General features: G+C 41.4%; 1 long non-coding RNA gene across 1 annotated transcript; it reads right to left on the bottom strand.

Annotated features, from left to right (window-relative positions):
- Nucleotides 1–8,794: 8,794 nt before the first annotated feature.
- On the bottom strand, nucleotides 8,795–11,098 carry LOC124144980. Its single transcript, XR_007223295.1, has 2 exons — nucleotides 9,347–11,098; nucleotides 8,795–9,271 (listed from the first exon to the last, which is right to left on the bottom strand). It is a non-coding gene; the product is annotated as an uncharacterized LOC124144980 (long non-coding RNA).
- Nucleotides 11,099–11,767: the final 669 nt, after the last annotated feature.

The raw sequence follows: 11,767 nt of genomic DNA on the forward strand, positions 1-11,767 counted from the left end.
GGTGTTTGATACGAGGGGTGGTCAAAATGTTCTAAGCCTAACAAACAAAACCAACAATTGCGAAAGTGTTTTATAATTTATTTTTCAACATAATCTCCCTACTTTTCAACACACTTCTCATGTCGATAGTGAAGCTTTTCAATTCCAGTCAGGAAGAAGTTTTCTGAAGCCACCCTGAAACTCATTCACGGCAGCTTTGAGGTCATCGTTGTCGTCATGGCGCTTCCCACGAAGGTGTTCTGTCAGTTTAGGAAACAGGTGGAAATCACTTGGTGCCAGGTCTGGCGAGTATGGAGGGCGAGGAAGCTCTTCGAACCCATATTGTTGCACAGCAGCCTTTGCAAGTCGAGAGGAGTGAGAAGAGGCATTGTAATGAAAACGTAGAGCTCCAGAAGTCAGCATTCCTCGCCGCCTTTCTTTCAGGCGATGAAGCAAATCAGCATAGTACGCACCGGTAATCGTCTTTTGTCTTTCTAAGTAATCAACAAGGATCACACCCATGGTGACCCTGTGAGAGCTATTGCTTTCAAGTGAGACCTGCTGAGAGTTTGTTTTTGGTGACAATTTCTTTTGCACATTTAAATTTTATTAAGTGAATCGAACTAGCAGCTTCACATAACATGTTTAGCATTGTAATCCACTTTTTTCCCATTGAGCCACTAGGGAAGGCGATGAAAGCATGTTCAGTCTTGCCATGACACCCGTCGTCTTCTTGCTGCACGTGGTCTATCAAATATGTTTTATTCCGTTTCTGGTATTTCTTGCATTTAGACGTTTCATAAGTTAGTTAAAAGAACCTAAGGCTTTTCTGGGGCTCAAGGTTTTACATTTTTGTCCAAAACCACGTGTCAGTCAACTTCAAATTCCTTCAATCTATCTCCTTATATAGCCATTTAGTAATACTGATAACGCTGTAGCACTGTCATTTTGATCTATCAAAGTAGATAAAACACACGGTCATGCGCACTGTTGAAACAGGTGGCCTTTCCGGTTATCTAATTTGCATACTTATGTCACAGGCGATTACCATACACATTTCTATGCCATGAGCTTAAATATAACATGGATAAATGCTTCAGTTATAAGGAAACGACTCTTATCCAATGAAAGATGTAGTACATGTAATCGCGATTTATTATGTATACATTAGTTGATGCATGTCGTGCATTACATTTGCATACTATGTGTTTATACATTGACACCTTTTTAATGATATGGTAAGATTAATCAGCACTGTTCACGTGTGCTGCAACTTATTCTTTAGTGAGATAGTGAACGTGTAATTTCGGTCATTTAAAATTTGAACGTGGGAATAAATCATGATAGTCAAAATGTTCCGTTGTCGCATTGTCGCAATGTCGCGCTTTGGTTAAATTTGACAATTTTTACTTGTTATTGGAAGGGCGACAATGCGACAACGCGACAATGTCCCTTCTAGTATTCCATAAGAAGTAGTCCGAAATGTCGTTACAAGCAACAAAGAAGTTGTTATCCGTTTAAGTCTTTATATCTAGATTGTTGTAACAATCACGTGTGACATGTATCGGTATTGATCTATATTTGTTGAGTCATTTGTCACCACTCGGCGAGGTTCAGTCAAGAGACTTGTTCATAATTGACTTCGACTCTCAGGGACCCTACTGCTTAGATTTGAGTGAGTGAGTGAGTTGGGTTTCACGCCGCTTTTAACAGTATTCCAGTTATATCACGGCGTGTCAGCTTAATGTGGGAGGAAAGTCGGAAGTGATGCAATGTTGCAATGGCTGCTGTATTGGAATGTGGCTATGAGATTCTACCCATTTCACCTTATTCACCAGATCTCACCAAAGGTGATTACCTTTGCCAACTGTTTCGTTTGTGTGTTTGTTGTTTAACGCCGCACTCAGCAATATTCCAGCTATATGACGGCGGTCTGTAAAATAATCGAGTCTGGACCAGACAATCCAGTGATTGACATCATGAGCATAGATCCACGCAATTGGGATCGATGACATGCATCAACCAAGTCAGTGAGCCTGACCACCCGATCCCGTTAGTCGCCTTTTACGACAAGCATAGTCGCCTTTTACGGCAAGTATGGGTTGCTGAAGACCTATTCTACCTCGGAATCTTCACGGGTACCAACTGTTTCGAATTTAAAAGAGAATACTTGCGTGGTCAGAGATTTAATGAGTACTAAGAATCGTACCTACAAAACAGGAATAGCTGACCTGGAGAAGAGATGGAACAAAAATTAAAGATGACGGCAATGGTTCAGTTCCATATTATACCCCTTCGCAGTTCAGTTACAATGTATATGACGGTGGCCTTAGGTGATCGAGTCTGGACCAAGCAATCGTGTGATCATCAATAATCATCACCTACACACTATGCTGTCGGAGTAACACGCAATGCTCCATAGAGGCTGACAATTAAACCACAGGTTACTGGGCACCAATTCGAACCCGGAATCCCCCCTGGTGTATATCTGATTCCATCTAAAGCCCGGTTGAGTTTCGTCATATCGCATTCAACACATTTTAAGATTTCATTCTCATATCCCTTCCACACATTTTAAGATTTCATTCTCATATCGCATTCCACACACTTTAAGATTTCATTCTCATATTGCATTCCACACACTTTAAGATTTCATTCATATTTAACAATGTGTGCCAAATACCTAGCATAACGGGAAATTTACTATTAACTAAATTTACTTTTTTAACTATTTCAAGCCAAAATACCTCGTCCTCGGTGATATCAACTGACAGTCAATTAGGTGAATATTAAGCATGCGTGTATGTATACACATGCACAAAAGAGAAGCGCCACCATATTCATAGTCTCTTGATTTCACGTGTGGGAATCAGAAATACGGAATATGATGATGTATGACTGAATTAGGCTTCCATAGTTTCATGAACCCAAATTTGTCCAGATACCAAAAGGAAAGCGTGCTTTACGTGTTGCTGTAGTTCCCCTACCCCTAAATAGTGAAATTCAAGATTCAGACACGTGGTTGCATTTTGCTCCTGTGTGAGATTCCCCTTCCAATAGAGGTTGAAAATCAACCATGGTGAGGAGAAATTTAACGAACGCTGAAAGATGGCAAGTGATAGGCATGAAAAATGCTGGCATGTCATGCAGGGCCATTGCAAGACAAATAGGTCGTCATCACAGTGTAATCATTTGTTTGATTGTCAAACATGGTCAAACCAATGATGTCAATGACAGGCATAGGTGTGGTAGGCCAAGAAAGACCTCTAACAGAGAGGATAGACGTCTTTTCAGGATAGTCAGACGAAATCCATTTGCCACTTCAACAGATTTAAGACTGCAGTGGATTACCCATCAGAGACTCTCGACGATATCCGTAAGGTGTCGCCAGAAGACCAGTAAAACGTCCTCAACTGACTGAGAGGCACATGCGGAATCGTCTGATATGATGTCGTGCCCGTAGTCGATGGAACTTGGCCAACTGGAGAAGGATCCATTGGTCTGACGAGTGTTGAATGCTGCTACGAACTGTTGATGGTCATATACGTGTTTGGAGGCAACGTAACACTCGTTTTGCACCAAGGAACATCCAGAAGACCTTAGCATGTGGCGGGGGGTCTGTCATGATATGGGGTTGTGTTTCCTTTCGGCTGCATACTTCCGCTGGTGACAATTCGTGGAAACCTGAATGGCCAACAATACCAAGATGCCGTTCTTCGTCCAGTGGTAGTCCCTCATTTTGACGACCATCCTCTTCAAACAAGACCTGTTTACATGGACGACAATGCTAGACCACACAGATCTCGGGCAGTTTTGGCTTATTTGCGTCAAGAAGCTATTGCCGCTCTTCCTTTGCCGGCCTGTAGTCCGGATGTTTATCCGATTGAGCATCTCTGGGACATTCTTGGCCGGAAAATCAGACATCGTGATCCCCCAGTTCAAAATATCGCTGGACTTGAAGCCGCACTTCACGAAGAATGGATCCGTTTGCCTCAGAGTAGCATTCAACGACTTGTAATGAGTATGAGGCGTAGGGTTGAAGCTGTGGTCAATGTCCGTGGATCATACACACGTTACTGACGTTACTGTCTTGCAATAGACTCTGCACTCCCTAGGGTGTCTATGTGACACCTGATCTGATATCATGACAGTTACATGACAAAAAAAAATTTCATTGTTTTCTAATCCTTCAATTTCTGGTCTTCGGTAAAATTCCTTTCTGCTCATATTCTTTTGGAACAAAAGATAAACTTGCTTTGGGACAACTTTTGCATTACATGAGGTTTACATATACGGCTTATAGCAATCGTACATCTCGTTATAATAGTCATCATTAAGTGCCAAAAGTAACAGCTCACAAATATGGTGGGTGGCGCTTAACTTTTGTGCATGTGTATATAATTCATACTGTGTACGTTTTTTTCTGAGTATGAATCTACTGACGAATAATATTCTTCAGAAAAGGCATAAAAACTTACCTTGTTGAGGCAGTTAAATATCATATGAACTGTTCAGGGCGTTGTGTTACGTAGCGGCAAAATACGTGAAATTGTCACTTAAATTGAGACTGGTAATTTAGTATAGGGTGAATGACTATAACCAATTATCAATCTCCTACTGTCCACATGCAGGGCGATGATTGAGTCCAAGTCCAAGCAAGGAATGACGGCGACTTGGGGAGCGCTCATTCGAGTCTGGACATGCAGAGCGATAAGATTCACGACGTCAAACCTGCAGGTTCAGACACTGAGAAATACGGGCGACGCTGGAGGGTGTAATTTCACTGTTGTAACCTATGGAAACGATGTAGTTTGTTTCGGCAGCCATTTTATCAAGTGCATCTTCCCGAGGCAACGGACTTAACTGACGGTAAAAGTTCAGTTTCCACCCTTGCCGAACTAGGCTGGAATTTCTTGGCTCGATCGTAGCGCCACCAGTGGCTATTACGAGTTATGTCCCTTTTATGTTCCTCCTATTGACCAATCAGATTCCACCTCTGATATCACTGCATTTGCTTCAAACAAAATGGCGGCGCCCAGTCAAGACGATTTGATTGATTATCAAGATTTATATTGTAATAAAACGGGTCTTACTTCGCGAAGGGCATCAGATCACGTAAACACTTTGATAACAAAAAACAAAAAAAACATGCAAAGATTTGGAAAATATCTGTTGACGCTAAGTTGACCCTACATTTGCTTTGCAAATCCTGCAATCGACCGCAATCGCAACCGGATGTCGATTTTGTCACGCGATTTTTATTGGGCTATGCATCGTTAGTCCAGCCGAAATATAACCCCATATTTCCAGCCTAGTTCGGCAAACTGGACATTTATAGTCAGTTAACTCCATTGTCTCGGAAAAAATGATTAAGTGCGACATCTGGGCTTCTCCAAATACGCCTTGTTCTGGTACAACCGTCATGTTCCAGCAATATCACGGCGGCGGACACCAGAAGTTGGCTTCACACAGTGTACCCATGTATGTATGTGTGTGTTTGTATGTGTGTGCGTCCGTGCGTCCGTGCGTGCGTGCGTACGAGCGTGCTTGTGTGATATTGTGTTGAGAACGCTTTAGTCTACTTGAATTTGCAATATTTACAAATTTAGTTGTGACAGACCAAGATAGCTCATACTAAAATAAAGACAAGAAACATAAAAGGAAATCTAAAAAAAAAATATGTTGTACTGAAATATAAGAATTGTTAAAGTGAACATGATACAAGAGAGATAGCTGAATTTCCTCACCTGAGATTTTATTAACTATCTATAAGTATGGCTTTGTGGACATTACTCTGGGGTATAATTTAATGTCTAACAGCTAGCACTGGCATTTATAGAGACACTTCTCTTCCATAACTAGTGCTTTAACAATGATGTTTAAATCCGAAAACCGGACTTGCCAGTTTTCTTTATCTAATTTTAATATCTAATTTAAAATTAACAATTTGCAAATAAAATATAAACAGCTGAGAATGAATGAGTTGAATGGCTTGCCAAATATACTTTTGTACAAAAGAATATACCAGTATTTATATCAGAGAGGTTCAATACATTTTCAACAGGAATAAGCGAACGTTGCGGTAACTCCTACATCCCCTTAACTATAGATCTACCTTTACTAAGGGTAGAATAAGAGTTATCGTTCTTGTTTGAAGTAGTTCTCGTGTTCGTACGCCAATATTGAAACCTTCGAGAGGGGCGCGAGTCTACATTTGGACTCGCACGGGACTCGACCCAAAACGGTACGAGAATCAGTACTTTCCTAAGAAAGTTTTATCCCAAATATAACATTAAATTAGTTACATTGGGCTTCTCCCGGAATGGGACGAGTTGTTCGCGAATGGTCCGGGCGCTCCCGAACACTCCCGGACATTATTCAGTTGGACCGCAGTCATGCTGAGAAATACACCGAGAAACGTGATGTTTCTTGGAGTGAAAAAGGAAATGCAGTGTGCCGAAGTCAGTTGTGTAATTTGTAATGGACATATTTGCATCAATACAAATACATGAAGCTATTTTTTTGTGTCAGCGTTTCTATATATGACGTTCTTCTGACATTATGAAACCGATAACTGAAGTATGCCGACATTTGGCAGTGAAGTGCTCAGTCGACAGATGTTCACTGATCAGGTCTATTCTGAGCTCAAGATAATTTATCTATACTTGATGAGTACACTTGTACCACTAGGCCAGGCGCAATATCAGTAATACTAGATTAGGCACCATATTGGTGTCACATTGGCATATTGGCGACACCGTGTCAGGTGCCTTATTGGGGACACTGGTCATGCACCATATCAGTGACATTGTGTCAGGCACCATATCAGTGACATTGTGTCAGGCACCATATCAGTGACATTGTGTCAGGCACCATATCAGTGACATTGTGTCAGGCACCATATCAGTGACATTGTGTCAGGCACCATATCAGTGACATTGTGTCAGGCACCATATTGGTGACACTGTGTCAGGCACCATATCAGTGACATTGTGTCAGGCACCATATTGGTGACACTGTGTCAGGCACCATATCAGTGACATTGTGTCAGGCACCATATCAGTGACATTGTGTCAGGCACCATATCAGTGACATTGTGTCAGGCACCATATTGGTGACACTGTGTCAGGCACCATATCAGTGACATTGTGTCAGGCACCATATTGGTGACACTGTGTCAGGCACCATATCAGTGACATTGTGTCAGGCACCATATTGGTGACACTGTGTCAGGCACCATATCAGTGACATTGTGTCAGGCACCATATTGGTGACACTGTGTCAGGCACCATATCAGTGACATTGTGTCAGGCACCATATTGGTGACACTGTGTCAGTCACCATATCAGTGACATTGTGTCAGGCACCATATTGGTGACACTGTGTCAGGCACCATATCAGTGACATTGTGTCAGGCACCATATTGGTGACACTGTGTCAGGCACCATATCAGTGACATTGTGTCAGGCACCATATTGGTGACACTGTGTCAGGCACCATATCAGTGACATTGTGTCAGGCACCATATTGGTGACACTGTGTCAGGCACCATATCAGTGACATTGTGTCAGGCACCATATTGGTGACACTGTATCAGGCACCATATCAGTGAAACTGGTCAGGTTCAATATTGGTGACACTGGTCAGGCGCCATATTGGCGACACTGGTTAGGCACCATTTCGGCGACACTGGTCAGGCACCATATTGGGGAAACTGGTCAGATTCCATATTGGTGACACTGTGTCAGGCACCATATCAGTGAAACTGGTCAGGTTCCATATTGGCGACACTGGTTAGGCACTACTTTGGTGACACTGTGTCAGGCACCATATAAGTGACATTGTGTCAGGCACCATATTGATGACACTGTGTCAGGCACCATAACAATGAAACTGGTCAGGCACCATATTGGTGACACTGTCAGGCACCATATAAGTGGCATTGTGTCAGGCACCATATCGGTGACACTGTGTCAGACACCATATAAGTGGCATTGTGTTAGGCACCATATAAGTGGCATTGTGTCAGGCACCATATCGGTGACACTGTGTCAGACACCATATCGGTGACACTGTGTCAGACCCCATATCGGTGACACTGGTCAGGCACCATATTGGTGACACTGTGTCAGGCACCATATTGGTGACACTGTGTCAGGCACCATATTGGTGACACTGGTCAGGAACCATATCGGTGGCACTGTGTCAGGCACCATATCGGTGACACTGGTCAGGCACCATATCGGTGACACTGGTCAGGCACCATATTGGTGACACTGTGTCAGGAACCATATTGGTGACACTGTGTCAGACACCATACTGATGTCCCTGAGGTCACTGATGTCTTTTTCGGGACCATATTGAGCCTCATTCTGTAATATTCAAGCTATATCAAGGCAGCCTGTACATAATAAAGTCTGGGCCAGATACGCCAGTGGTTGGCATAATAAGCAACAACCCATACATTCGGGGTAAGAAGACATGCAATCAATCAAGCCTGACCACAGGCCTCGGATACAAATATGCTACTGGGGACCAGTACCATTCCAGATTGACCTTGTGGTGTCATTGGATAACACTGACCCAATTACTTAGACTGGTTAGTTGCAATATTCCCACATCAGGGCGACACTGAATTTGTTTGTATGGTACATGCCACCCAATAGAGTGAGTGAGTTGGGTTTAATGCTGCTTCGAACAGTACTCCAGTTATATCACCTCCTGTCATCTTAGTGTGGGACAAAGCCAGAAGTGATGAAGATATCTGGTTATGTCAATATACTGGCATCTCAAAGAGAACAAATAAACTATGGTATTATCAGAATATACACTTTATTTCTTTGTTTTGATTTAGGAAAGACTAGATACAAAACTAGGTTGAACTGAATTATTGCACTGTGATCTGAGAAATCATAAAACAAGTTTAGCATAGATATCCCAAATAATGCTTATATATAAATATCAGTGTGGATAGAATCTGCTATACAACAGCCAGCACATCTGAACATTCTAACATAGTTGCAGCTCAGCATGATCATCTACCACATAGATGTGTCAGTTTACAGCCTTCTATCTGAACATTCTAACATAGTTGCAGCTCCACGTGACCATCTACCACACAGATGTGTCAGTTTACAGCATTCTATCTGAACATTCTAACATAGTTGCAGCTCCACGTGACCATCTACCACACAGATGTGTCAGCTTCCAGAGCACTATCTTAGTGTGGCCATAGAGCCTGCACATATCAACATTCTAACAGCCTGCCCATCTGAACATTCTGACGGCGCACCTATCTGAACATTCTGACAGCGCACCTATCTGAACATTCTGACGGCGCACCTATCTGAACATTCTGACGGCGCACCTATCTGAACATTCTGACGACTCACCTATCAGAACATTCCAGCAGCCTACCTATCAAAAAATTCCAAAAGCCTGCATATCAGAACATTACAACCGCCTGCCTTTCGGAACATTCGAACAGCCTGGATATCAGAACATTCCAAGACCCTGCCTATCGAAACATTCCAACAGCCTGGATATCGGAACATTCCAAGACCCTGCCTATCGGAACATTCCAACAGCCTGGATATCGGAAATTCCAAGACCCTGCCTATCGGAACATTCCAACAGCATGGATATCAGAAATTCCAAGACCCTGCCTATCGGAACATTCCAACAGCCTGGATATCGGAATTCCAAGACCCTGCCTATCGGAACATTCCAACAGCCTGCCTATTGGAAATTCCAAGACCCTGCCTATCAGAACATTCCAACAGCCTGGATATCGGAAATTCCAAGACCCTGCCTATCGGAACATTCCAACAGCCTGCCTGTTGGAAATTCCAAGACCCTGCCTATCAGAACATTCCAACAGCCTGCCTATCGGAACAATCTTACATAGTTGCAGCTCTGTCTGGGCTGCTACCACATCAAGTGTCGATAGTAGCTTTAGTTGGGATTAATAGACACCATTTTCAACACCTATTTTAAGCAGTAGTCATTATTATCTATCAGCAACTTACTATCACAGATTCTCTATAAGAGTAATATCACGTTACTTATCATATTCTTGAAAGTATCATATGTTTAGGTAAATTTCATATAAGCCATAGACAGATCACCGTGTAACCTGGCTGGAGCAAAACACAACAATCACATAATGTGCTTTACCATAAATGCTTTTAAAAGATCTAAAAACAACATTGAGAGCTTTTCAAATTCATAACCAAGGTTTCTGGGAGACCTTGCTGAAGAACCGATGTGAGCCATATCAATATCTGTACATGGGGTATGCAGCTTGATATCTGTCATGTATTAATGTGTTACAGCAGGCAAAAGCTCTAATCTTGATTGTCTCATGAAACATCTAAGCCATGTCTATAGATGAAACGCCACTTTGAACAGTATTCTAATTATATTGCAGCGTGTAAGCTTAAGGTGGGAGGACAGCCTGAAGTGATGCAGGTCTTGGAGGTTTACCACTTTGGTGAAACCCACAAGCACAGCCATGGTGCTAGTAAACTTGAGTTAACACTGTTTCAAAACTGGGAAATTTTTTAGCAATGGCTTACTAAATTACATCAGTTTCATATTCATGTTTTGTGAATGCCTCACGTCCATTAGGAAACATATTTCAACTTTCCGATTTGAACCAACAACTTCCTCATACAAAAAGCATGATTTCCCAAAATGCATTATCACAATCAAAATGTCTCGGCTCGAACATCAGGAAAACATCCTGTGAAAAAATTGTATTTATGCCATAGGACAAGATTTTACGAAAATCGTTTTGGTAGCAGATTTTCACAAGAAATAGAACGTTGCTGATAACCTAACTTTTACCCCCTTGCATCATGTGTTTGTATCATGTATGTTTGTATCATGATTATATCATGAATGTTTGTATCATGTTTGAATCATGTATGTTTGTATCATGTTAGTATCAGGTATGTTTGTATCATGTTAGTATCAGGTATGTTTGTATCATCTGTTTGAGTCATGTATGTTTGTATCATGTTTGTATCATGTTTATTTGCATCATGTATGTTTGTATCATCTGTTTGTGCCATGTATGTTTGTATCATGTTTGTATCATGTATATTTGCATCATGTATGTTTGTGTCATGTATGTTTGTATCATGTATGTTTGTATCATGTATGTTTGTGTCATGTATGTTTGTATCATCAGTTTGTGTCATGTATGTTTGTGTCATGTTTGTATCATGTATGTTTGTGTCATGTATGTTTGTATCATGTTTGTATCATGTATGTTTGTGTCATGTATGTTTGTATCATCAGTTTGTGTCATGTATGTTTGTGTCATGTATGTTTGTATCATCAGTTTGTGTCATGTATGTTTGTGTCATGTATGTTTGTATCATCAGTTTGTGTCATGTATGTTTGTGTCATGTATGTTTGTATCATCAGTTTGTGTCATGTATGTTTGTGTCATGTATGTTTGTGTCATGTATGTTTGTGTCATGTATGTTTGTGTCATGTATGTTTGTATCATCAGTTTGTGTCATGTATGTTTGTGTCATGTATGTTTGTGTCATGTATGTTTGTATCATCAGTTTGTGTCATGTATGTTTGTGTCATGTATGTTTGTGTCATGTATGTTTGTATCTTTCTTTTGTGTCATGTAGGTTTATGTCATGTAGGTTTGTATCATGTCTTGACACATTTACCCCAGAACTACAAAATCTTCAGATTTTCCAAATCTGGTCTATCATCAGCATGTGACCTTCAGAGAAAGAAATGCAAAAACATGATTAAAATGGTC

The sequence above is a fragment of the Haliotis rufescens genome, unplaced genomic scaffold, assembly GCF_023055435.1.
Source record: "Haliotis rufescens isolate VD_foot unplaced genomic scaffold, xgHalRufe1.0.p SCAF_3, whole genome shotgun sequence".
In the NCBI taxonomy this organism is placed as follows: domain Eukaryota; kingdom Metazoa; phylum Mollusca; class Gastropoda; order Lepetellida; family Haliotidae; genus Haliotis; species Haliotis rufescens.